The sequence below is a fragment of the Vombatus ursinus genome, unplaced genomic scaffold (genome assembly GCF_900497805.2).
Source record: "Vombatus ursinus unplaced genomic scaffold, bare-nosed wombat genome assembly UNPS02014768.1, whole genome shotgun sequence".
NCBI lineage: Eukaryota > Metazoa > Chordata > Mammalia > Diprotodontia > Vombatidae > Vombatus > Vombatus ursinus.
Genome location: NW_020954546.1, coordinates 12,005,071 through 12,033,059, shown reverse-complemented (window position 1 = coordinate 12,033,059; position 27,989 = coordinate 12,005,071). Strand labels below are relative to the sequence as shown.

The window sequence follows — 27,989 nt, the reverse complement described above, 5'->3', positions numbered from 1 at the left end:
CACCCAGTTAATCAGTCATTTTGCATTAAATGTCTAGTATGTGCCAGGAACTATGCTGATGTTGGGACATACTAATATAAAAGTCACACAGTTCTTGCCCTCAAGGAGCTTACATTCCAACATTTACATTTCTTCCATTAAATATAAATTTACCTTCCCCACCAACTTCCCTATGCCTCAGTTTTCCCATCTGTAAACTGGGGAGAATAATCTCTGCCTCTTCTCCTGCCTCACAGGGATGGTATAAAGACAGGGGGGAAATAGAATGCTGGAGCCAGAAGAGAGTTTAGAGCTCATACAGTCCAACAGTCACGTCTGACAGAGTAGGAAGCTGAGGAACAGTGCGAGAGAGAGTGTTTTATATAAGACCTCACAGTGATAGAGCTAGCACCAGGACCCTGAGACCAGCACCGTTTTTAGGATTTCTATCATGAGAAGAAAAGTGCTCGGGAAGTAAAGATGTTAAGAGGCAGCTATTTGTAGACGTCTAAAAGCTGGTCTCAGAGTCAGGAAGACCTAGGTTCAAATCCCACCAATGACACATTGTCCAAATCATTTCATCTCTCCATGTCTCAGCAAGAGCCCAGGGCTGGTCTGCCCTTTTCAGGGGTTATCTCATGATGAATTCCTTCCACCAATAAAATCATGTCTGGTCTAAAAAAAAAAAAAGTATCAATAGCATCAATTGATCAAAGTAGGTGGAGGCAAAGGACTAGGTCTCCTTTGGTCTCTCCCAGCTGAAATAATTCCTTCTCTTTTCTTCAGACCTGTTGACACTTAGTATTCTGGTTTCTGGAACCAAACTCTATGTGATCAGCAAAAATGGAAACAAACAATCACTGAAAGTTAGAGATATTAGCTCCCAGGGGATGCTCAGGAGTGAGCTCAAGATGTTTCTTCCCCTGTCCCCTGGGGCCTCTCAGTGTGAGCATCCTGGCACACAAAGGAGAATCCTGGTATCTCTTCCCTATCACATTCACAACTAGTCTATTTCTGGTATCCCTGGTCACAGAGAAAGGCCCTGCTGTGACTTATGACCCATCTGGGTCTTCTCTTGTCCCCTTGGCAAGTGAGGGAAAAGGAACAGTTATGCGGTCACCCTCTCCTATCCCCAGACACGTGCTGTCACATGTTTTCAAGAACATTTTCATCTCCTAATCATCAGTTTCCCTGCCAACTGAATCTTTACCTGTTTTTGTCCCCTTTTTATTTGAGAAGTTCTCCATCCCCAACACTGCCCAGATCAATAGTTCAACTGGGTACTGTTTAAAAAAATGAACAACCATTGGCACTCATTTGTGTTCTTAGGAACCCTCCTGACCTCATGACTGTACTCCTTTTTAAAGAGATCTGTACTCTTTTCCAGCAGTAGCTCTTAAAAAATACCACTCTGTATTTTCTGGGCAATTAAGGGATTTTGAAGAATGAGTCTATGTTCCTACATAACTGACATTAAAACACACCCCTTCCCCACCTCCACTCCACAAAGCATTCAACACTGTACTTACCCCTTTAAAGAATTCACTGAGATCATTTAAGTATTCATTTAAAGAATTGAAGTAATTCACAGAAATCTAAGTCTCTTTCCTCTTCCCTTCCACCATTCTTCCACCCCACCATGGCTTAACAAGTCACTTAACACAGTACTTAAAGGTAGACAAAAGACAATTCTTACTAAAGCCCTGAGTAGTAAGATGCTTTTAGGTTTATGGAGCATTTTATGTGTTTCAATTAATTTTTTAATTAAGTAGCATTTCTTTTCTTTTCCACTCTCCCCTCTCCCCCTAGAAAAAAAGAAAAACCAAACCAAACCCTGGTTAACACAAATTCCCACACTGGCCACATCTACAAATGTGTTTCTCCTTCTGCGTCTTGAGTCCATCACCCTTCAGGCTGGAGGTGGTAGCATCGTCATCATGGGACTTCCAAAATCATGGTCGGTCCATTGCACTGATCAGAGGGTCAAGGTCTTCATAGTCTGTCTTCACAATATTGTTATTTGTTGTAAAAATCATTCTCCTGGGTGTGCCTTGCATGGTACTTTATGTACATTATCTCAATTCTCATAACTCGGTTAGGTAAGTGTCACAGGTATCATTAAACTAGCCTACAATAGGCAGACATCATGGCTTGGCAGATAGAGACCTGGCCCCAGAACCAGAAAGACTTGGTGTGCTCTCTGACCCGTTGTGACTCTGGGCAAGTCACTTAACTCTCAATGCCCCTAGCAGCTCTTCCTAAGAGAAGGTGCTGGCCTGCACTGAGAGAGGGAGTTTTCTCAATTGGGAGTTCCATATACCAAGAATGCGCAAGGTTCAGTCCCTCTCCAATAGGTATTACAGAGGAGAAAACTGAATCTTAGGTTCAGGTTGACTTCAATTTGTTAAGGACCTACTATATGCAAGGTTCTGTGCCAGGATCCAGGGACAAAAGACAAAATGAACATATCTCCTGCTTTCTAGGGACATGTGCAGTGATGGCTGGTAAATGTAAGAGAGGGATTGAACTTGAGTCACTCCTCTCTCATTATTATTATTATTGTAGTTTTTAATAATAATAATAATAATAAGGGCTAGCATTTATATAGCACTTTAAGACGTTCAAAAGTGCTTTATATATGATATCTCACTTGATCCTCACAACAACTTTGGGAGGTAGATGTTGTTATCATCCCCATTTTACAGATGAGGACACTGATGCTGAAATACATTAGTGATAGTGCCCAGGGTCACATAGCTAGTAAGCGTCTGAGGCAGCATTTGAACTCAGGCCTTTCTAACTCCACTCTATCCACTTCATGACCTGGTTGCCCCACTAATACAGAGTCCAATGATCTTTCATATTACTTAGTATTATCCTGATATGATGAGAGAGGAAGGTGAAGCATAATAAGGTTGGGAAGAAAGAGTGTGGATTCTCCAGTCAGAGGCCCTGACTTCCAATCCTGGCTCTGACACTAGCTGTGTGACCCTGGGCAAGTCACTTAACCTCCATGGCCCCAGTTTTATTATCTTCAAAAGGAGAGGGGGGAGTAGACTCAGGCCCCATCCATCCCCAGATCTAGGATCCTATGATTGCTGGATGGGGCAAAAAGAAATCTCCCCAGAGGGAGACATCAGGGGGCCTTCGGCACCCTTCAAGGGCTTGGTCTGTACCCATAAAGCAAAGTCTCTTTCCCTGGGGCTAAACCAGTTCTCTCCAGATAACTGGCGGCAATTGGATAGCAGTGCAAAGTTTTGTAAAAATAAATGTTTGGTTCTCTGGCAATCACGTTGTGTAATGGTGTGGTAGCAGCAAATATTAATGGAGCTGGAGCATTTACTTACTCAGGGATTGGAACCTTGGGACAACAAGGGGGAGGGAAGGCTGTTGTTCTGAAGTCAGCTCTGCCCCATTCCCAAGAGCTGAATCACAAAAAAGTCATTTTTAACTGTTTGTGCCACCAAAAAATGAAGAGAAAAGGATTGGGGGGAAGGGCATAAGAGGGAGGATGAGAAATGAGAGAGAGGAAAAGAGAAAATGGAGAGACAAGAAGAAGAAAAGGGGGGAGAGGAAGTGAGGGAGGCAGTGAGGGAGATAGGAGAAGGAGAAGGAACAAGGGAAGAGAAGGAGAGGGAAGAAGAGGAAAAGGGGGAAAAGAGAGAAGAAAGGGAAAAGAGGAAGAGGAAATGAAGGAAGAAAGGATGAGGAGGAGAGGGAAAGAAAAGAGGAAAAGAAGGAAGAAAGGATGAGGAGGAGAGGGAAAGAAAAGAGGAAAAGAAAGGAAGGAGAGAGTGAGAAGGGGAGGGAGAAAGGGGGAAAAGAGGGGGAGAGAAAGAAGAGAAAGGAGGGGAAGGAGAAGAGGAAAAAGGAAGAGAGGATGAGGAAAGGAGAGGAAAAGGGGGATAGAGGATAGTTGAGAGAGAGAAAATACCCCCAAAATTAGTGAAGAGGAAGACTGTGGGTAAGAGGGGACAAAGAAGACCGAGGGAAAGAGAGCTAGGGCAGGGGAGAGGAGGAGAGAAAGAGAGGAAAAACCAGAAAAAAGAGGAGGAGATAAAATAGGAGGGGAAAAGAACTAGTGAAAGGGGTGATTATCTTTACAAAGGCTGACTTTTGTTCATTTTCAGGAGGGTGGGGTCGGACAGGTGCCTGCATAGATTGTCCTTTTGGAGAAGAAAGGCTTAACAAACTCTCCCTAACTTTGTGCTCCAGGGGAAGTTATGTAATGTCTCTGGGGCCCACAGCCTGGAATGTCCTAGGTGCTGAGACTTCAAATGTTGGGGCCCTTCTGTCCTATCCTATTTGCTTTTTCTCCAGATTACACTCTGTGTCACACACCACCTCTGTATCCCTAGTTCCCCTCTGGTACACGGAGTTGTTCTTCCACATTGCCCAACTGGGCCGCAGGTCAGGAAGACCTGCCTTCCCCCGGCCCATCCATTCCGCACCCCTCCCTCCCTCAGCTTCAAAGCCAGACAGCCTCAGTAGATTAACTCAGCCTCCAGGCCAGTGCCTGAGCAGCCCTTTCCCCCGCCCCGTGCCTGTTTTGCTAGCTTCTGTATTGATGAGCTAGTTGTAAGCAAACAAACAAGCATTTATTAAGCACTGCTGTAGTACTTAGAAGAAAAATTCGTAGACACAGATGCTAGTCAACAACCTTTTAACTTAGAAAGCACAGGAGATGCACACAGATCAATGCATCTGAGTATAGTGCAAGTAACAACAAAAATAGTTATGTAGCACCTACTTCTGTAGTAGTGCACCAGGCCCTCCCAACAACCTTGGGAGGAGGTGCTATTAGATTTTACTATTAGGTTTTTGTTCTTCCAGGGGCTCACTTTTTTTCTTTTCTTTTTTTTTTTTTTTTACATCCTGGACCCTTTTGGCAGCAAAAGGAAAACTATAGACCCCCTTCTCAGAATTAGATTTTGAAAAGCATACAACAAAACCATAGTATTACAAAGAAAATCAACAGTTTTGAAATATAGCTATCAGGAGGCAGCTAGGTGGCGCAGTGGATAGAGCACCAGCCCTGGAGTCAGGAGGACCTGAGTTCAAATCCAGCCTCAGACACATAACACTCACTAGCTGTGTGACCGTGGGCAAGTCACTTAACCCCATTGCCTAGTTAAATAAAACAAAATACAGCTAAAACTATCAAAAAGTTTTACACCAAATTCAGGGACCCCAGGGTAAGAACTCTTATACAGGAAAGGCACAAGATTAGAGGAAATGCTTCCTGTAATCTGATTGGCTACACTAACAAGCTAGAGGAATGCTAAAAACCTGAGGCTCACAGTTAAGAAATAGCTGCTTTAAAAAGCTGTAAATGACTTCTATAAACTCAGGCAGGGTGAAGAGGCATCCGCACCATTGGCATAAGAAGCATCCAGATTGCGCTTTCAGGTTTACAGAGTACTTTCTTTCCATATTACCGCATTTCATTCTCACACTAGCCTTGGGAGGTGGGGACTATTCTTATCTTCATTTTACACATGAGGATGGTAAAAGAAAAACAATTCTGAAAGACTTTAGAACTCTGATCAATACAATGATAGACCCTGAGACCAGAAGGCTGAAGATGAAATATGCCGTTGACTTCCTGCCAGAGAGGGCATGGACTTAAAATGTAGAGAGAGATGTACATGTTCAGGTATGGTCAACATGGGAATTTGTTTTGTAGGACTGAGAATGTTAATCAGAGTTTCAGTTTTCATTTGTTGTTGTTGATGAAGGGGGGCATATTATGAACACATGCAAAAATAAAAAAATACATTTTTTAAAAAGATATAATTGATATATGGTAGAGATAGGTACAGGGCAGCTAGGTGGTGCAGTGGATAGAGCGCCAGGCCTGGAGTCAGGAGTTCAAATCTGGCCTCAGACACTTACTAGCCATGTGACTCTGGACAAATTGCTTCATCCTGTTTGCCTCAGTTTCCTCATTTATAAAATGAGCTAGAGAAGGAAATGCCAAACCACTTCAGTATCTCTGCCAAGAAAACCCCAAATAGGGTCACTCATAGTTCAACATGACAGAAATGACTGAACAAGGTACCTGCTGCTAAGGAAACAGAGACACAAACAGGATAGAAGTGAAATATGGTACCAACAGTTAACTGCAGGGGGGAAAAAAAGTATCTTTTGGAAAATGATCAACAGCAGGAGTTTTCCTTTACACACATTGTGATGTTACACTTTCTGAGCCAACTGCAGCAGTCCTAGAATGATTTAGAACCAAGATGGAATCACTTAGGTTCAAAGTTAGTTCAACTGAATTTCATTACCTGATCTGTGCCAGACACCCACACTGGTGCGAGGTGCAAGGCGAAAGGGAAACAAACACATAAAATAAAACAATCTTGTCTGATTATCTGCAGTCTGCATCCCTTCCCGCAGACATAAGGATCATATCTTTCTCTTTCTCTCTCCTCTTTGGTTAATTGTCAGCTTTAGGACAGGGGCTGTGAGCCTTGAATCCATATTTTTTTCTGTCCCCAGGGACATACTTGACTCTCAGGCCAGTGCAACAATCATAGGAGGGCTGTTGGGAATTTGGCCTGGTATCAAACAAGAATTTAAAGTGCCTCTGATACCATTCCAAAGAGATTTTAATCTAGGGATTCTGATTGAGGTTGGGGAGGATGATGGGGGTTGAATTTAGGGTAGGAGAATTGTACCTCCCCAGCAGGACTGGTCTTTTTATCTTTTACCAGCAGGTAACTAAGGAAACTTGGATTCTAGTTCTAGCTCAGCAACTAATTAGTTATATGCCTTCGGGTATTTCAAAATATTCATTCATTCATACACACGTCTCTAAAGCATCTACAATTGAGGTAGGCAACGTAGGTGAGAGAAATAAGCTCACACAGCATTTGTTCCTGGACCAAACATCCTACTCCAGTTACTCTTCCCCAGGTATATTATCTTCCCCTATTAGAATGTGAGCTGCTTGAGGTCAAGGATTGGACTACCTTGGTTTTTAGATTGTTTCCCCAGAGCTTATCCCTGTGCCTGGCATATGATAAATGCTTTCTCCTCCCTCCCTATTCTAAGCCAGAAGGCACTTCAGAGACCATCTCATCTAGTACCTCCATTTTACAGGTGAGCAAGCTCAGGCCAAAAGAGAAGGGAGTTGCCTAAGGTCGCATACATAATAAGTATCAAAGGTAGGATTTGAACCCAGGTCCTCTGACTCTAAAGCTTAGGGTCCTTCCATTATACCACTCCAGAAGTCTAAAGAATAAGGCAAGACTTTGGTGACGTGCCTCATTAGACAACTCGTTACAAAAGTTCTCCTTTGATGCCTCCTGGTGGCAGACTGCTAAACTGGAAAGGCTAGTATCTGAGAGGCTCATTAAGAGAAAGTTGGCTGCTTAGCGGGTGATTTTTTTGGGCTATGAATGACCAAGGAAATAATTTTTTAAAAATTTAAATCCTATCTCAGCCCTGGGCAGTTACTTTCTGTTACAAAGTAACACCCAATTGAGGAGAAAGGATAAGGATGAGAAGACAATTGCATGTGATTCCAGCTGTTACACATTTAAGGGAGCTGCTGGCTACTAAAAATGGGAAATGGACGAGAGTAAAGACATTACCTCTGATCACCTCCATTTTCTGGAGAAGTTTAGCACATCCAAAAACGTTACCACAGCAAGGAGGCCAAACCAACTGGGAAACTGCTTCAACTAGCAAACACTTGATCTCCTTGGGGCAATATGGTACCTGGAGGCAATGTTAATTTATCATACAAGGGGCAGCTAAGTGGCACAGTGGATAGAGTACCGGCCCTAGAGTTAGGAGGACCTGAGTTCAAATCCAGCCTCAGACATTTGACACTTGCTAGCTGTGTGACCATAGGCAAGTCACTTAACCACATTGCCTAGGCCCCCCCCCAAAAAGTAATTTCTCATACAAATATATAGAGGGGGATATTAGAAGACTGCTTCATAGAACAGCAAAAGGCAGTTGAAGGTTAATATGAATTTACAATCCATCAATCAATAATCATTTGTTAAGCCCCTGGTTTGTGCCAGGAACTGTCCTGGGTGCTGAGAATACAAAGGCAAAAAGGAAACCACTCCTGTCCTCAGGGAGCTTAAATTCTATTGGATGGAGGAAAAAGTACTTATTAAGTTCTTTTTGTGTGCCCAGCACTTTACTAAACACTGAGATTACAGATCCAAGAGTGAGATAGTCTCTGCATCAAGGGATTTACATTCTTATAGTGGGAGACAACACCTATAGGGAATGGTAACCAAGGAAGGATATTTTGGTTTGTAAATTTTAAGGTTGTTTCTAGCTCTATATCTATGATTCTATGGTGGGGGTGGGGGGAGCATTAAACATTGGCATGTGCCAATCAAGGAAAGGTCAGTGTTGGAAGTACTGGGTCAGGCTTCATGGAGAAGGCAGGCTAAAGCTGTGCCTTGAAGGATGAATAGCATTTGGACAGGGGGAAAGGAAGGCATCTGGGTGGGAATAGGAGAGAAGTGAGAAGGTAGTATGGACAGAGGTGAAGGAATGTGTACAGGAGCATAATATGTGTTGAAAGCACCAGGATCTTTCTGCCCCCATGTTAGTGACCTTGGCTCATCCTTGACCCTCCCTTTCCTCTCCCCCACCCCAATCAACAGTCATGTCCTGGCCCTTCCTTCACAATTTTTCTCACATCCATCCCCTTCTCTCCACTCCTATAATCACTGTTCTAGTTCAGGTCCTTAATACCTTTTGCCTGGATTATTAGTATTCTTCCTACTTCCAGTCCCTTCTTCCCCAATTCATTTTTATAGCTGTGACAATAATCTTGCCGAAACACAACTCTGACTACGTCACTCACCTGCTCAGGGTTTTTCAGTGACCGTCTATTGTTTCAAGGTGAAATATAATTCCTCCACACAGCACTTAAAACCCTTCACAGTTTGGGTCCATCTTATCATTAGCATTATTGCACATTACTTCTCTTTTTGTGTGCCAAACTGGTTTATTTGTGATTCACAGAATTTGGCATGTCATCTCACTCCTCTCCATATTTATACTAGTAATCCCTTTTAGTCGGAATGCATTACCTCTTAGAATTCTTAGCTTCTTCTAAGGCTCAACACTAGTATCACCTCCTAGGGCAGGGGTTAACCTTTGTTATGTGATGCCCCCTCTGGCACACTGGTGAAGTTGCTCAAAATAATGTTTTTAAATACATAGAATAAAATAAATTCCTCCGTATCCTAATTCCTTACTTCCTCTTACCCAGCCCCCATCCAATTGGTTGTCAAAGTCTGCCAATGTCACCCCTGCAATATCTCTCGGTAGATTTCACCTTTGCACCATCTTTCCTCTGATCCTGCCCCCCACCCTGGTGCAGCCCTCATCACCTCACCGCAGGACTATTGCAATGGCTGCTGGTGGGTCTGCCTGACTTGAGTCTCTCCCCACTCCTGTCTGTCCTCCATTCAGTCCCCAAAATGATTTTTGTAAAGCTTGAGTATGACCACATCGCTTCCTAATTCAGTAAACTCCAGTGAATCCCTATCACCTCCGGGATCAAATACAAAATGCTATGTTTGGCATTCAGAGCCTTCGTAACCTAGACCATGTACTCTTTGATCCAGTGACACTGACTTCCTTGCTGTTCTACCAACAAGACACTCCATCTCTGGGCATTTTCTCCATGCCTGAATGCGTTCTATCCTCATCTTCACCTTCTGGCTTCCTTCAAATCCCAGCTAAAATCCCATCTTCCACAGGAAGACTTCCCTAACCCCTCTGAATTCTAGTGCCTTCTCGCTTTTAATTATTTCCTTTACAGCCTGTATACAACTTGTTTGCACAGATTTTGCTTATTGTCTCTTCTTATTGTCTCTTATGTGAACTCCTTGAGGGCTGGGAACTGTCTTGTGCTCTCTCTCTCTTTCTCTTTCTCTCCCTCTCTCTTTCATCCCAGGCACTTAGCACAGTGCCTGATACATAACTAAACACTGAATAAATGTTTTGCATTCATTTGCTCATTCATTCATTCATTTGCTCATTCATTCATGTCACTCTTCTATTCAATAAACTCCAGTGGCTCCCTAATATCTCTAGGACTACAGCTCTTAACCTGGGGTTCATGAATTTTAAAAAAAAGTTTTTGATGACTGTATTTCAATTTAATTGGTTGTAACCTATGTATTTTATGTTAATGTATTTTATTTCATGCACTTGAAAAGGTGATTCTGAGAAGGGGTCCATAGCCTTCTGGAGGCTGCCCAAGGGGTCCATGACCCCCGAAAGGTTAGGAACCCTTGAGCTAGGATCAAATATCGACTCCTTGGTTTGGCATTCATAGCCTGGCCCCAAATGGCCTTCATAACCCACGATTCTCCTCCATGTTCTCTGGCCAGCTTAACTCGCCTCCTTACTCTTTTCCCCATGCCTGGTATGCTCTGTTTTCTTACATCTAGTTCTTCATTTCAGAGAATCCCTAGTTTCCTTAAGGTGCCACCTTCACTTGAAGCCTTTCCTGATTCCAAGCTCCCTCTCAGCCCCCTCTCCCACCCCCAGCAGCTAGTGCCTTATTCCCAAATGACCTCTTCTGCTCATATGTATATATAGACATGTTTATTTCCCCAATAGAATGTAAGCTCATGGAGGGCCAGCACTTTATCTCTGTGCTCTAGGCAAGTTTCTTAAGCCTGTAAATTACCTGGGAGATGTCTTTTGTGGAGTTTCCTGATCCTTATGTCAGGGAAATGAGAAGTTCAGTCCCCATCCCTAACCAAATTACAGTCACCTCATGAGTTAGGGAGTAGAAATATTATTCTCATTTTACACATGAGGATCCTAAAGGTCAGAGATTAAATGACTTGCCCAAGCTCACACTGCTCATAAATTTTAGGGCTTAAACCCCTCATGGTCTGACTCCAAATCCAGGACTTTCTACTGAGTCCCTCTGTCTCCCATCATGATTAATTCCTAGTCCTCTCTGGGTCCTACTTTCCCCCCAGGTAAAAGGAGAAAGTATAAAACTTTCACTACTGACTTCTAAGGGTTAGGAATGTACCCTTTGGAATCCAGAATGAGGCTGCTACACTAATGGTGAGCAGTTATTGTTAGACAGTGTTAGTAGCTGTAACACAAGTTGAAGACATTTTTATGGGGGTGTAAAAATCTACAAGAGCCTTTTACAAACATTTGATAATGAGAATCTGGGTCCAGCCTCAGTACATCCTTTCCCCCTTCTGGGGAGTGTGTGTTGGGAGGTGCATCACCACCAAATCTAAAAAGTTGGAGGGGGGGGGAGCTAGAATATCAGCTTCTAGAAAGCAGGAAATTTCACTTTTTAAAATTTTATTCACAGTTCCTAGATGTTACACAAACAAACACATAAATAAGCACTTGTTTAATTGATTGATCCTGAGCGCCTCCCCACTTACCTGGATCCAGCCTCAGGGCTGGACACTCCATCCCCAGATTCCAGATATTTTCTCTGGCTGTCCCCCATGCCTGGAATGCTCTTCCTCCTCATCTCCATCTCCTTAGCTTCCTTCAAGTCCCAGCTAAAATCCCACCTGCTGTTAAGAAGCCATTCCTGGTTCTCTTCCATATCAATGTCTTTACTCTGAGACTACCCCTGCATACACCCTGTTTGTATGTAGTTGTACAATGCATCAGACTGTAAGCTCCTTGAGGGCAGGGACTGTTCTTTGTGTCTTATTTTTTTTTTTTTTAGTTTGATGGATTGGTTAATTTTTATTATTTTTTTAAAAAAAATTCCTATCCTGCCCACCCATTTATTCTATTCTTTCTTTTGACCCTGACCCGCCTCAGAAGTATTTGCTTCTGATTACTCCCTTTCCCAATCTGCCCTCCTCTCTATCATTCCCCTACTCTCTTGTCCCCTTTCCCCCCTATTTTCCTATAGGGTAAGACAGAGTTCCACAACCAATTGAGTATGTATGTTATTCCCTCCTTAAGTCAAATCCTATGAGAATAAGATTCACTCATTCCCTCTCACCTTCCCCCATTTCCCCTCCATTGTAAGAGCATTTTGTTTTATTTTGTTTTGTTTTGTTTTTTTGTGGGATAATTTACCCTGTTCTACCTCTCCCTTTCTCCTTCTCCTAGTATATTCCTCTCTCACCCCTTAATTTTATTCTCCAGATATGACCCCTTCATCTTCAACTCACTCTGTGCCCTCTATCTATCTATCTATCTATCTATCTATCTATCTATCTACCTATCTATCCATATACGTACATATAATTTTTTCCCCTCCAACTACCCTAATACTGACAAAGGTCTCATGAGTTACAAATATCATCTTTCCATACAGGAATGTAAACAGTTCAACCTTAATAAATCTCTTATGATTTCTCTTTCCTGTTTACCTCTTCATGTTCCTCTCGAGTCTTATATTTGAAAATCAAATTTTCTATTCAGCTCTGGTCTTTTCATCAAGAATGCTTGAAAGTCCTCTATTTCACTTAATGACTACTTTTTTCTCCTGAAGGATTATGCTCAGTTTTACTGGGTAGGTGATTCTTGGTTGTAATCCTATCTCCTTTGCCCTTTGGAATATTATATTCCATGCCCTGAGGTCCCTTAATGTAGAAGCTGCTAAATCTTGTGTTATCCTGATTGTGTTTCCACAATACTTGAATTGTTTCTTTCTGGCTGCTTGTAATATTTTCTCCTTGACCTGGGAACTCTGGAATTTGACTACAATATTCCTAGGAGATTTCCTTTGGGGATCTCTTTCAGGAGGAGATTGGTGGATTCTTTCAATTTCTGTTTTGCCCTCTAAAATATCAGGGTAGTTTTCCTTGATAATTTTTTGAAAGATGATGTCTAGGCTCTTTTTTTGATCATGGCTTTCAGATAGTCCAATAATTTCTAAATTCTCTCTCCTGGATCTATTTTCCAGGTCAGTTGTTTTTCCAATGAGATATTTCACATTGTTTTCTAATTTTTCATTCTTTTGGATTTGTTTTACAGTGTCTTGATTTCTCATAAAGTCACTAGCTTCCAATTGCTCTCTTCTAATTTTTAAGGAAGCACTTTCTTCAGTAATCTTTTGGACTTCCTTTTCCATTTGTCCAATTTTGCTTTTTAGGGCATTCTTCTCCTCATTGACATTTTGGACCTCTTTTGCCATTTGGGTTAGGCTATTTTTTAATGTGTTATTTTCTTCAGTATTTTTTTGGGGTCTCCTTTAGCAAGCTGTTGACTTGTTTTTCATGATTTTCTTGCATCACTCTCAGTTTTTCCTCTACTTCTCTTACTTGCTTCTCAAAATCCCTTTTGAGCTCTTCCAAGGCCTGGGACTGATTCATATTCTTCTTGGAGGCTTTGGATGTAGGAACTTTGGCTTTGTTGTCTTCTTCTGGTTGTATGTTTTGATCTTCTTTGTCACCAAAGTAAGATAATATAGTTTGACTCTTTTTGCGCTGCTTACTCATGATTCCAGCCAACTACTTGAGTTTTAAACTCTTTGTTAAGGTAGAAGTCTGCTTCCAATGTGGAGAATGTACTGTCCCAAGCTTTGGGGGTTTGTACAGCTGTTTTCAGAGATACTTCTAGGGACCTGTAAATTTTCAGTTCTTCCAAGGTGCTACGATAAGGGGCGAGGTGTTTCCTCTCTACCGTCACAACAAGCTTCACCACACCAATGTTCCTCCTCACCCCAGGACCACTCCTCAGAACTGTGACCCAGATCCAAGCATGGGCAAAGCAAGAGATTCCTGCCTCAGCACTGGCAAAGAGATCCTTACAATCTCTCTCTGATCAGCCACGCGATTCCCCCTCAGTCTGTGGGCTGGAAGCTCAGGAGGCAGTAGCGGCCCTGGGGGTGGGGGGGGCGAGACCTAGCTCCTCTGTCACCTCAGTCACAGACTTTTCCCACTGACGTTCCATGTTGTCTTTGATGTTCCTGGGTTGAGAAGTCTGGAAACCGCCAGAGCTGCCAGAGATTCAGTCCTCTGAGGCCTGCTCCAGGGTTGCTGTGGCCTGCGTGCCCAAGCTGAGCTGTGCTCCTCTTCCTGCCCGGCGCGATATACCTTTCTGATCAGCCATCCAGGCTGTCTTGGACTCGAAATTTGTTTCTCTCTGTCTTTTTGTGGGTTCTGACACTTTAGAATTTGTTTAGAGCCATTTTTTTAGGTATTTGGAGGGGTTTGGGGGGAGAGCTCAAGACAGTCATTGCTTTCCCTCTGCCATCTTGGCTCCGCCCTCTCTTTGCGTCTTTTTGTATCCCCAGTGTTCAACACCATGTCTGGCATATAGCAAATGTTTCATAAATATGATTGATTGAAATATTTATTGATTGTTTGTATGTCTCACATTTGTTGAGCCTGAGGGCAGGGATTGTCTTTTACCTCTCTTTGTATTCTCAGCGTTTAGCATAGTGCCTGGGATTCAGTGCGTACTTTATGTTTGTTGACTGACTTCAAAACAGACTGCACTGGCAGGCACTGTTCTCGGACACCCGATCCTCCTCCCCCCCTCTCTCCTCACCTCTGTGAGCCTTAGCCCCGCCTTCCTTCCGCGCGTGTCCTTTGGCCCCGCCTCCCTTCCCGAGGCCTGCACTTTACCTCCGCCTCCGATCCGCCCCCACGTGCTTCCCCCGCCCCCGCCCGGTCCAGCTGACTACTTGGACGCGCGGAGCGTGGGCGGAGTCGGACCGAACCAAGCTCGTCGCGTGAGAGGGGGCTCCGCCCTTTGAGACGGCAGGGAGCGAGGGGCTGCCGCGTCACCCCGGCCCCGACGACCCCCGCGACTGGTAGCGCCCCAGAGGAGCTGATCCTGGGCTGGGCCCGCGGAGAGACGGAGGGAGAGCTGTCTCTGCTGCCGCCGGTGAGTGCGGGTAGGCGGGCGGGAGCCGGGGCCGGGGCCGGGGCCGGGGCCGGGGCCGGGGCCCGAGCCCCGGATGGGGTGCCAGAGGAAAAAGAGGCTGCCGCCTCGGCAGCCGCAAGGCCCCAGGGGCCGGGGAGGCCGAGCCGGCCTTGCTCCTCCGGAGCCTCGGCAGCCTCGGACGCTCGGGGCGGGGAGGGCTCGGGGAGGCCTGAGGCCCCAACGGGGAAACTGAGGCCTGGCAGGGGCAGCGCCTATCCCCGGGGCTGAAGCAGGAGCCCGAGGACCCCCTGCTTCCCACTCCTGGCGCCTTTGGGCAAATCGCTTCTCCTCCTTGGGCCTCAGTTCCCCATTCTGGTAAAATGAGAGATTTGGACCAGGTGGCTTCCAAGGGCCCTTCCAGCCCCAAATCAGCCCCTGTGGGCCTCAGTTTCCCCATCTGTAAATGAAGCAGTTGGACTAAATGGCCTCTGAGGATATCCGGCTTCAAACGCTAAGATTCCATGATCCAGGTTCTGGTTCTGGTTCTGAGTTGGGCTGCTTGTGTTACCTGAGACTCAGTTTCCCTCTGGAGCGTCCGAGGATCTGGACAGCTCGGACTCCGGTGAAGCCGGAACGTCTCTTCTTCGCCTGGCTGTCCTTAGACTGTAGGCAGAGCTGGGGGTGTGGGGGGAGAATTTAGCCTTGAACTTGGTTCCAGCCTTTGTAAGTTTCTTGGCACATGCTTGTGTCACATCCAAGTCACATGTGAGTGACTTCAGGATGGTATTTTTGTCCTTGAACACCTGTAGCTGTGATGTGTCGGTTTTAAATTTTGGTCTAGTTTAGTGAGAGTTGGACAACAATCCTGTTCGTGCATATGCACGGAGATGAATGTGGTCCAGGGAGTTTGAGGGAGAGACAGTGCACTAGTGGGAAGACTGATAGCCTGGAAAGACAGGTCAGACCGTATTGAAGAGGCGGCAGAGAGCCACAGACGTTTCCTGAGAAAGAGAGTCCCGAAGTCAGAACTGTGGGTCGAGAATATCGATTTAGCAACCTTGTGAAGGGTGGGTTGGAGACAGGCAAGACCAGATTCTGGTTCTGCCACTTGTGTTCCTAAGCTTAGTCACCGAACTTGAAAATGGGGATGACCTGTTGTATGAATGAGTAGGTGAAAGTGTTTTGTAAACTGGAAAGCAATATACAGCTGTCAGATGATGTCATTTGGAAAGCCTTTGGAATCAAGTGTTAACACACATGTGAGTTTATTTATTAATCTTTCTGGACCTCACTTTCCTCCCTCTGTCAAATGAGAGGGTTGGGCTAAGTGATTCCTAGTATTTTCTAGGTATGACATTCTGTACTTTTTTTTTTTCATGGTTGTGTGATTCTTTGAGTACAGTCCAAGTTCATGAGGAATAGGTGGCAAAGGAAACTGGATGTTCCTTTTCTTGGAAAGAAGTCTTTAGGTCATTAATGATTCAGAGTGGGACTACCTACTTAAATATTTGGCACTTGAACTTGGGAGTTACTGGAGAAGTCAGCTTGAGAAAAAGGGGGAAATTAAAAAAATAAGAAAAATTTATAAAATTTAATAAAAATTAAAAGGTAATCTTTTTACCTTTAATAAAAAACAAAAAGACAGGGGCAGCTAAGTGCTACAGTGGATAGGGCACAGGTCCTGGAGTCAGAAGGACCTGAGTTAAAATGTGGTCTCAGACACTTACTAGCAGTGTGACCCTGGGCAAATCACTTAACCCTGATTGCCTTCAAAACCAACCAAAAAGACAAATCCTCCCCCAAAGCTACACATGGCATATTAGCTTTTCAAATAGGTTGATTGATAGGCTCATGGGGTGTTTGATCTGAATTGTAATTGTCCTGTTGAAGCATTAGGAACAAATTCATATAACTTCCACATTTCCCATGTTTACTGCTTGAAAAAAAAAATTAGGAATTAAAAGAAATAAGGTTGAAGCTAAATAAATTTGTATAGAAGGTGAAAATAATAGAGAGTTATCCAGAGAGTCATTATGGGAAAATTGTGAGATTTGGTAGACATGCATTTTGAGTTCTTTATTAAACTTATAATTGGTATCCAGTCCTAATTTCAAGTTTACAAAGTACTTGATGTACCCAATTTCACAGTAAGCTCACGACAATGCTGTGAAGGAATTACCAATCAGTCAGCATTCCAGGAAAGTTATGAAATGCCTTGTCTGTGGTCACAGTGCTACAAAGTAGCAGAAGCAGTATTTAAATTCGGGAGTCCCTCAGTCCTGGGTCTACCACTCCATCATCCGCTACACCAAATACTGGCAGACTAGTACAAACTAGGGCCAAATCTGACCAGGTGACAAACGGTTCTTAGCTCCTCAGCCAACCAAAATCTCATCCTGGCCACTCTGGCCCAGGACCATCTTTTGTCTACCCCTGCTCTACTCCATGATGCCTCTCCAGGCCTATCTAAATTGTAGGTTATTTGTCCATTCATGAACCATTAAATTACTTGTACAGTAAATATTTTGCTAGATATTCCGAAGGTAGATACAGAGATAAGTAAGGTCCTTTCCCTACTTGTGGAACTGACTACTTTTGATATTAACTTCACCAGATCTTAATCTGTGAACATTTCAATTTACTAAGCACATTATAGACTACTTTTTTTCCCCTGACAATTGATTTTATTGTACTGGGAATCTTCTTTCTTCCTAAAGAGTCCTTTCCATTGTCTTTCCATTTTGGGCCACGTGAGGAATTGGAAGCAGAGTGGCCTGTGGTATAATGGCAAGAATGGGAGTTAGGAAACCCGATTTCTCTGGGCTTTGATCTCACTTAGCTGTGTGACCTTGGGCACTGGTTTATCTCTCTGGGCATTCATTTCCTTATCTGTAAAATGAAGGGGATTGAACTAGACCACCAATGGTTTTCAAATTTTTCAGTCTCAGTACCCCTTACATTCTTAAAAAATATTGAGGACTTAGGGGCGGCTAGGTGGAGCAGTGGATACAGCACCAGCCCTGGAGTCAGGAGGACCCAAGTTCAAATCCAGCCTCAGACACGTTAACACTAACTAGCTGTATGACTCTAGGCAAGTCACTTAACCCCAATTGCCTCACCAAAAAAAAAAAATATTGAGGACTCTCCAGATAGCTTTCATTTATGTGGATTATGTCTATCAGTAGTTACCAGATTAGAAATTAAAACATCTCAGTAGTAGTATGAAAGTAATTTTGACCTCAGGCAAGGGTCCCAGAGAGACTGCTGAGCTAGATTGTTAGAGAATCATAAGAAATTATGGCAAAATCCAAACTACATGGCAAATCCAGACATATTTAATTGGATATTTTAATTATTTCAAGTCTTATTTTCATTTAAGATGAGGGAATGAAATGGATTAGGGAAGAAACTTATTTTCAAATTCACTGTTATAGTTACCCTGGCACATTTTCTAGGCCAGTGGCTAAAGAGAATTAGTGGTGCTTGCATTTTTATTTCAGAGTAACTTGTGGCCAGGTAAAGACAGGTAGAGAAGCATTTTCCGGTTCTACAGGGCATACTTTGCTTTTTGGGGAAGTGCAGTCAAATTTCTGGTACATAGAAGCCCCTATTTATTAGGGATGGTCCTCTGCCCTTCAGATAGCATTCATTGCTTCCTTTGCATGCCTCCAGCAGGATGTTTTATTTGAACACATTGCAAGAGAAGTGTAAAACAAAAATCATTTAAAATTTTCCTTTTAAGTGAAGAGGTATAAATAATAGATGATGCTGTCATCTCAGTGATGCAAACTGAAATGCATCCCGTGCTTTGCTCCTATGGCAGCTCCAGGGCGTCCAGGCCCTCTGCCCAGGGGTCTGATCCCTTGATGTTGCAAGGATACCAAGGCAGCCAGTGGGCCGGGCGCTTATTTCATCATTCTGTGTCTTCTTGTTCTTAGCTCTTCCATTTATTAATCAGTGAGTAGAGTGTGTTCCCAGTCAACCAGCTTTGCTCTGTTTCCAGAACATAACCTCTCATGGAACTGCTAAACCTAATGGTTGATAAAAGTGGCTCTAAAACAACTCCAAGATATGAAACTCTGGATTGGGCTTGCCCAAAAGCTACTTGAGTTACGTAAATCAGATCTGTACAGAGATTTCTCTCTCTAGAGGGTCCTTACCTACAAAGTGACAAGACTGGGCTCTGAGATCTTGACATTTCTTATTAGCTTTGAGGGCCGCAAGTGTTAAGATGCATTTCATAGGTGCATTGTGTACACACACTATGTTCGCTGTTACATGAACTGCCCAGTGACCTTGTCTTTATCAGCCTGCTCAAAATCTGCAGTTCAGTAAGGGTTGAGGATCTACGCTGAGGCAGTTGAAGCACTTTGAGTGGGTGTTACTGGTTTGGTACACTCAACAAGAGAAGAGCTGATTTAGGACTAGTCTTTTTTTTCAGGGTAGATGAGATTCAGGTTAGCACATAAGTCAGGTGGGTGGGAATCTTGAGGGCATGCAGTGTTAGAGGTTTTCTTTAGAGCAATGCTTGGTATGTTTGCTCTGAGGAGGCAGCTCTTGAATTGGGAGCAAGATGAATTTTTCAGCTTTGAAGGAAAGAGGTGGGGGAGGGAGGAGTCTATTGATTCTCCTCCTCAGACTGAGCCCCTACATAGGGCCATCCAGGCCCTCTTAGTAGGATTTCCAGGAGATTCTTTTTTAAGAATTTTATTTATTTTATTCTGAACTTAAGAAATAAAGCAAGCATTTCCATAACATAGTAGAATAGAAAAAAAAGGTGATTGTACATGAAACTGCAAATCTATTATGCCCAATTTGCTATTCCTTTTAAATATATAATAAAGTTATTGTGTAACTTTCTTTTTTTTTTTCCCTTTTTTTCTTCCCTCCCTTTTCTTCTCCCCCCCCTTGGCTACCATTAGGCACAAATATATGTATGTGTGTATACATAAAATTACATACATATGTAAAACCATTCTATACATTCTTCTATTTACTAGTGTTTTCTCTGGATACAGATAGCATTGATTTTATTGTACTGTGAATTTTTAGATGAACTTTTAAAATTTGTCCTTATTTAATTTGGGTATTTACACAATTTATATATATAAAATATATGTTTATATAATTTATATATAACCTATATACATAGTTTATTTATAATTTATATAATATATAATTTTAAAATATTTATTTTAATATATAATTTAAATATATAATGTATAATTTGGGTAATATAATTTATAAAGTCAAAGTGACTTATTCATTCAAAGGTGTTCTTAAAACAATATTGTTGTTACTGTATACAGTATTCTCTTGGTTCTGCTCATTTTGCTTTTCTTTATTTTGTGCAAGTCTATCCATGTTTTTCTAAGATCATTAAGCTCATCATTTTTTATAGCACAGTAATATTCTATCACAATCATATGCCACAACCTGTTCAGTCTTTCCCCAATTGATGGACATCCCCTCAATTTCCAGTTCTTTGCCACCACAAAGAGAGCTGCTGTAAATATTTTTGAAAATACAGTTTCTTTTCCTTTTTCCATAATCATCTTGGGAAACAGATTTAGTAGTGGTGTTGCTGGGTCAAAGGATATAGGCAGTTTAATAACTCTTTGGGCATAATTCCGGATTGCTCTACAAAATGGTTATATCAGTTCATAATTCCACTAACAGTGAATCAGGAGTCTTTCAGAAGGTTCCTTGAAAAAGATTAAAAGAGTCAGTTGAGTACCTCTGGCCAGGGTGCTTCCAGGGCCATATATAGGGTCTCAGCTGAAATCCTGGTCCTGAGTAGGCCTTCTCCCTGCCTCTCTTTCCCCTCCCTTTGAGTTCTTCCAGGTAGCAGAGGCCACTAAGTGGAGCTGGCAGGTCTAAAAGTCTCAGAATTCTAAGCCTGGGGCCCCACTGAGTGAGACTCCTTTTAAATTAGAACAAAGCCCAGATGTAAGTGAAGAGGAACAAAGTGCCCTTCTGAAAGGTCTGAGATTTCAGCATTGTACCCACTGTTACTCTCCCTCAGAGAGTTTGAGTCTTTACTCTTACAATCCAGTTTGAATTTTCACTAAATAAATAGCTACATGTCATGAAGAAAAGTTTCTGGCAGAAGCAAAATCTGCCTGTCTTACCTATCCCTAGTCCCTGTTCTGCCCAAAGTAACCGTGATGGAATTGGCAGGTCTCATGGTAATCTGGGACCCAGGATTTGTGGAGCACTGCCTTAAGAAGCTTGGTGCTTTTTGGAGCCATGGTCCTTTAAATTGGTGTCTTTGGGGTGTACCTGACCAGGTAGCTCCTAACCAGGGAAGTGGCAACCAGTTGTGTCTGTGATTTGATTTGAGAGGTGTTCCAAGTTCATTCCACCCAGGATATCTCCCCTAACAACTTACAGTTCTCTGGGGCACCACCATTCTTTCTTTGCATCACAAAGGCTTGTAACCTTGGCATTCCTTTGGCTCACTCATCCTTCATTATTCAGTCACAGAGTTGATTCTTAGCTTTCCAGTTCCTCTCTTGCCTGCCCCCTGTGTTCTCTTCCTGCCACCAACACTGTTGCCCGGGGCGCTTTGTTGCTAGAGAAGTGGTGTGGCATTGTGGGAACACCATGGGACCTAAAAGACTTGAGTTGAGGTCCAGCTTTTCCCCTTATTAATCCTGTGGCCTTTAGCAAGTCTGAATGCCTATTTCATAGGGTTTTTGTTAAGAAATAACTTAGTTGGGAAAGCACTTATTGAGAGCCAACAATTGGCTATGGGAGGTAAGGGAGAGTGAGAAATAGAGGATGATGTTAAGGTTATTCCACAAATTCCCTATACGATTGTTGACTCTTATTTATCAGGAGGTTAAGAAAAGGGAGGCTGGCCATGCAATGAGAGTGAGAGTCCCCTGGGGACAATAGCCTGTGTGGTTCTGTGTGCATTGTCAGGGATCTGGAGGAACACCTTTAGCACTTAGGACAGATTTCCTGTGAGGATGTGGGGGAGTACATGGACCACTTTGGCCCTGGTTGAGAAGGTTTGGATCTGTGTCCCCACATGTGTGGGTGTGTGTGGCTTCCGATGATTACGTTTCCTTCAGTGTCTCTTCCCCTAGAACCTATGATAGCTATCTTAACTAAAATTCTACCTCATTTTATTTATTTATTCATTATCTGTTTAGTTGTTCTTCCGAAATAAGACTTACTGAAGCAGTTTGGAGTAGTGAAAAGAGCCCTAAATCCCAGGTTCCTGTGTTCCCAGATTTTAAGCCCCAGGTTCCAGTTCTAGCTCCAGAATGAACTAGTTCTGTCACATTGGGCCACCTCCCTGGGCTTGGGCTAGGTAGGCTCGGAATCCCAGTCACTAGGGAGGGAGGTTGCCTCTCAGCAGTGAACTAGGGCGGTGCCTGACTTTAAAATAGAAGCTGACACCCACTGCTACTACGCCCAAATACAGACCTTCCCCACTAGTCACTCACTGCTCCCTTGACCGAGATGCAGAGGCCATACCCATTCCCAGCGCCACACTGTTTTCTAGGCATGGAACACCATCCATATTACTAATCTCAATACAGCATTTCATGACTCCCAGAACACATTGATTCATCCCTTCCCAGAACTCATCGTACCTACATGGTATCAGACTTAGATAACCCATTTACTGTTGTATTCTCTGTTTCGTGCTTGAATGTGTTATCTTACAACTAGTTTTTAAATCCGTGGAAGGCAGGGACTGTGTCTTATCTGTATCCCCAGACCGTACTCAGCCAAGTGCTCTAAATTCAACCAAATGGGGATTGACTTGTTGAAGGCAAATTTGAGGAGGCATGCATTTTGTTATTTTATAAAGATTCTATGACTATCTTTTGTTTTTTTACACCAGAGTAATTTCCTGCTATGCCCCCCCCCCCGCCACGGCTAGCCCTTCCTCCCTATAGAATTTTCCTTTGCATGCATCTTACCTGGTTAAACTAACATATTAATACATATTGGTTTATTTGGTTAATAACCCATTATTGACCACTGTCGTTGAACAGAATTTAGAACCCTGAGAGAATGGAAAATAGGAATAGGAAAGTTTTGGTTCAATGCAGCAAATATTTAAGGTCTGCAATGTGGAAAACACTGGATTAAATACAAGACAAACCAAACAGGTGCTCCCCTCAAGGAACTTATATTCTCTTAGGGGGATACAAGTATAAGTAAATATAAAGAATTTACAAAGCAATACAAAGTAATTTCAAGAGCTAGTGCTCACAGAGTCAGAGTTAATCGACATTTAGTAAGCACCTACTGTGTTCCAGATACTGTGCTAAATGCTGGGGATACAAAGAGAAGGGGTAAGACAAGCCCTGCCCTCAAGAGGCTCACAATTCAATGGGTGAAGAAAACACATACAAAGCTGAAAAGGGGGGGGGTGCCTTATGAAGGCCTGCTGCAGGGGAAATAAGCTGAGGGAGGGAGTTTCAGAGTTGATTTCATCTTGCAGAAGGATGAGTTTCTGGAGCTCATGAAGTCCAGGAAAATAGCTAGGTGGCAAATGAGGTGAATTCTCTAGGTGCCTTCCTCAAATGGTAGAGGATCTGGAAAGAGCTCTCCAATATCCACCCTCTCCAATCAGTCAGTCACTGCCTACCTTCTGCAGGGAGAGGCCCCAGGGACAGAGAATGCTGAGGAAGTGAGAGTTTCAGAGTTGCTGTCATGTTGTGGAGTGATGAATTTCTGGAGATTATGAAGTCTTGGGTGGGAATCAGGAAATTCTTCTTAGAGGAGGTAACACCTGAACTTCAGAAGGAGCCAGGGATTCTTAGTTTGTAGGAGGGGTTCATTTCACTTGTGGAAGATGGTACCGAGGCAGGAGAAGGGATGTCCTGGAAGATGAACAAGTCAGTTTGACTGGAAGTGAGATTGTGGAAAGTATAAGCATTCTCTCCCTTGGTGATCACCATCAGTTTCCATGAGTTCAATAATCATCTGCATGCTGCTGACATCCAAAATCTTTATGTTCTGTCTTCTGATATCTAGTCCTGCATTGTCAACTTTGGGCTAGCCAGGACTGAGCCTTGGAGGATGCCCAGGTTTAGTGGATGGGAGTTAGATGAACTATATTGAAAAGGAGTCGTCACAAAGTAGAAGAATCAAGAAAGTGTCATCAAAGCCAAGGAAAAAGAAAAGGGGGTGGTTAGTATCAAAAGGTGATACCAAAGAGAGTCAAAACTGAGGAAAGGCCAATGAGTTTAGCAGTTAAGAGACCATTTGGAACTTTATAGAGAGTAATTTGATTCCAGTAGTAGGGTAGAAGCCAGAACTGGTAACCGGTGGGCAGTAAGTGTATATAACCATAGACAACCCTTTAGAAGTTTGACTATGAAAGGAAAAAGGTCTAGAACAAAGGCTGAGGGGATTTGCAGGATTCCAGAGAAAGGCAACCAGGATGGTGATGGGCCTTGAGTTCCTGACACATTCAGATCAGTTAAAGAACGAAATGACTGCCATGTAGTAGGGGCTTAATAAAAACTTTTTGACTGAGTGGCATTTTAACCTGGGAAAAAGTCTCAAGGAAGCCATGACATATTGGAGTCTGTCCTGTGGAAGAGAGATTACACTTGTAACATTTGGCACCAGAGAGCAGAACTAGGACAATGAATGTAAGTTTCAAAGAGGCAAATTTAGGCCAGATATCAGGGAAACTTCGTACCAAGGAGAACTGGCTCACAGTGGACTCAGCTGCTTGGGAGGCAGAGGCTGCATGACCATTTGTTAGATATGTTAGAGTAGGCATAGTTTCTTAATGGGTTGCTCTACATCAGTGGTATCACACTCAGAAATGAGGGCCACATAAGGATCCCTGCAGGCTGCATGTTGACATAGTTTTGTTTTGTTTTGTTTTGTTTTAATTTTCTTGTTACATTTTAAGTTCTGAACTGTCTCCCTCCCTCCCCACCCCTTGCTAGAGAAGGCCACCATTTGACATAGATTTATAGGGATATGTAAAACCATACTGTGCATATTTCTGTTTATCAGTAAAAATTTCTTGAGTATGATGGAAACTTGGGCATGTTCGTGGGTGGCAGGCATGGAGACAGTGGGTAAGAAGAGATCAAACATGGAGGAGGAAATGATTTCAGGGGCATGTTCTTAATGAACTTAGGGCTTTCCTTAGGGAAATGCCAGGAAATTAGTGTGAATGCCCAGGGAGGCTGATCCACAGGGAGGAAAGATGTGAGCTTCTAAGACCAGGCCTTCTTCACCTTTGGCTCATGGGCCACTTTGGTTGTCTGATGAAAACTATAGACCCCTTTTCAGAATAATGGTTTGTTGACTATATTCATGATTGAAAGAAGTGCTAAGTTTCATTTAGAGGCTAGTGAAAATAAAGATGGAATTTTCCAACATCCAAGTTCATGAACCCCCTGAAATCTATTCACAGATCCCAGGTTAAGGACACCTGATCTTGAAGTCAGTTTGACAACAAAGCTGAAATTCACCTAACTCTTTCAGGTTGGTAGAGTGTTCTTTGCATTTTATCTTTGGATCTTCAGGACAACCCTGCAGTATGTATTTCAGGTATAATCCTCATTTTACACAGGTCATAATTCAAACTCAAGGAGATTAACTGAGGCAGGTAGTCAGAGGCTTACTTGGAATTTTTGTCTTTCCTGGTTCCAAGTCCAGCAGGTTTTCTGAGGTACCTACCTTGCTGCCTCTCCAACCGAGGCAGCCCCTGAGGCCCAAGGGTTTAATAGAAAGAAGCTGCCCAAGAACTGTTTTGCTGCCTTGGTCATTTTGGATAGACTTGTTCCTGCCTGGTATAGACCTCTGAGGCGAGGTTTGAGGTTTTCTTTTTTTTTTTTTTCCCCTCGATGAATCATTCGGGGTTAAGTGACTTGCCCAGGGTCACACAGCTAGTAAATATCAAGTGTCTGAGGCTGAATTTGAACTCAGGTCCTCCTGACTGCAAGGCTGGAGCTCTATCCACTGTGCTACCTAGACTCCCCTGGTTTGAGGTTTTCACTGGATGTGCCGTAAGAGATAATTAGTTAGTCTAAAGAGCACTGCATTGGGAATCAAAATTCTCAACTCTTAGAACTGGAAAGGACTTTGGGTCTGCTGAAGTGGGTTCTTGGCCAAGGTCACAGCTGGCTTGGCTTCACTGGTCCTTTGCTTGGACCAGGTGATTTCTACAGTACCTTCTAGTTCTTAGATTCTCTGATATGCTGAATTGCATTTTGGCTTCTCCGGATGATTTAAAAACCTAAATGCCTGAACCTTTATGTTTTTAAATTTAGCTATAAAGATTTTTAGAGCAACATGGAGTAAACAGGTAAGTACAACAGGAAAACTGATGATGAAATAATAGCGACATTTGTGTTCCTTCGTGCAGAACTGGTGAGGATACTGGTAGGGAGTGGGGCTCGGGCTCAGTAGTGAGTCATTCCAGCCTGTCTGATACTCTGAATGCTGAAGTTCTTTAATTTATGATTGCATCTGCTGATTAGAGGGACTTAGATGAGAACTAACTTGTACCTAACCAGAAGTGGTTTTCCCCATCTTTGTCTCTCAGCCCTTTCTAGTTTCTTTAAAAGTTACTTTGAGGCATAGAGGATTTTAAACTAGAGGAACAGACAATACTTAGTGGCTGAACACCTGTGTTTAATAGTTAACATTGCTGAAGAAAATGTGGAGTTGTAAAGGGAATTACTTTTCCTTTTACTGACATTAAATGGCAACTCCAAAATTACATTCCTCTTTCTTTTTTCTCTTGTTTATAAGGGATGGCTCTCTGAGAGGAGTAGGGGTGGGAGATGAAGGGAAGAGGAATGATACAGGAGGAATATAGGTGAGGTACAAACAAAATGAATAAAGAGAGGTTGAGCTAGAGTGTGTGGCAGGATATTTAATGAGGGAGCTTTGAAAATGCAGCCTCTACCCACCCTAATGAGGTTGTAGTTGATTGAGCAAGAAGGAAGTGAGTGGCTCATTGAGATGACCTCTAGCCAAAGAGCTAGAAGTCAAAAAATGTGTGAGTGTAGATTATAGGCCTGAGCACTGATAGTGAGGATTTTAGGCAAGAGATTTTCATATCCCTTGTTTCTTTTTGCTCACATGTCAGTAGTGACATGGATGTAGGTATCACTGTAAATACACAGGGACATATATGGGTTACTGTAGACAATGTCACAAAGCCTCTATGCATTAGGGAATCTTTCCTTAAATCTTACCTTTAAGCACCTCCTGCCCACTGATCTTTTCTCTGAAAAACAGACAGGATGAACTAGGTCACATTCTTAGTAGTTGCAATGAGAAGCACGTGACTTTTGTTTCATCTGACACAGAAAAAGGAAGGCAGCCGCCAAGACCACATGCTGGTTGTGAGGGAAGATGATGAATGAAAACAGTTCCAGTCCTTCCCTCATCTTCAGAAAGACCCCAGGATCCAGAGGCCAAAAGGAAGGCCTCATGTACCCCACAATATTTGTAGCAGCTCTTTGTGTGGCAGTAAAGAACTGTCAGCAAAGTCTGTGCCCATCAATCGGGGAATGATTAAATAAACCACACTACATTAACTTAATGGACTTTTTTTTTTTTTACTGTGCCACAAGAAATGATGAACATGGTGAATGAAGAGAAGCATTGAAAGACTTATTCGAACTGATGCAAAGTGAAGTAAGCAAGCCAAGAAAACAGTATACCTAATGACAATAACTATGGAAACCCCAAAATGAACACCACATAACAATCAGATTTTTTTGATGTGTTGACTGGCTTTGCTGATTTTTTCTGCCTTTTATTCCTCTTTTTTCCTCTTAGTTATAAGGGATGGATCTCTGGGGGGGGGGGGGGGGGGAGGTAAAGGGAAAAGGAATAATATAAGGGGAATATAGGTGAGGTGCAAACAAAATATACTGATAAAAATCTACTTCTAAAAAAGAAAGACTACTGTAAATCTGTTCATCTCCTTAGTAATGTGTGTGGTTATTATCTTCAAGAATTTTAACCCTCTCCCCAGACACATTTGCTTCCCTAGGTTTCTGTGACAATAATCTTTCCTGGTTCTCCTCATACCTCTATGACCTTTTCAGTAATCTTTGCTGATTTGGTCATCTTCTGCCTTCTCAGCTTGAATGTCCACCAGGCTTTGTCCTAGGTCTTCCCCTTTCTACCCTCTTTCCTTTGTTGATCCAATCAACTCCCATAGATTTAACTATTACCTGTCTGCA

General features: G+C 42.9%; 1 protein-coding gene across 3 annotated transcripts in view; it reads left to right on the top strand.

Moving 5' to 3' along the window:
- LOC114042904 (NADPH--cytochrome P450 reductase) overlaps window positions 1-27,989 on the top strand; it is an 80,863-nt gene that overhangs the window by 3,011 nt on the left and 49,863 nt on the right. The window contains exon 1 of one of the 3 annotated variants that reach the window (XM_027861681.1): window positions 14,709-14,811. The exons of 1 other annotated variant lie outside the window; for it this stretch is intronic. The gene's annotated coding sequence lies outside the window, so the exon portion shown is untranslated. Of the gene's footprint in view, window positions 1-14,708; window positions 14,812-25,203; window positions 25,270-27,989 lie in introns of those variants that run through there. One more of the 3 variants, XM_027861683.1, reaches the window with a different exon arrangement.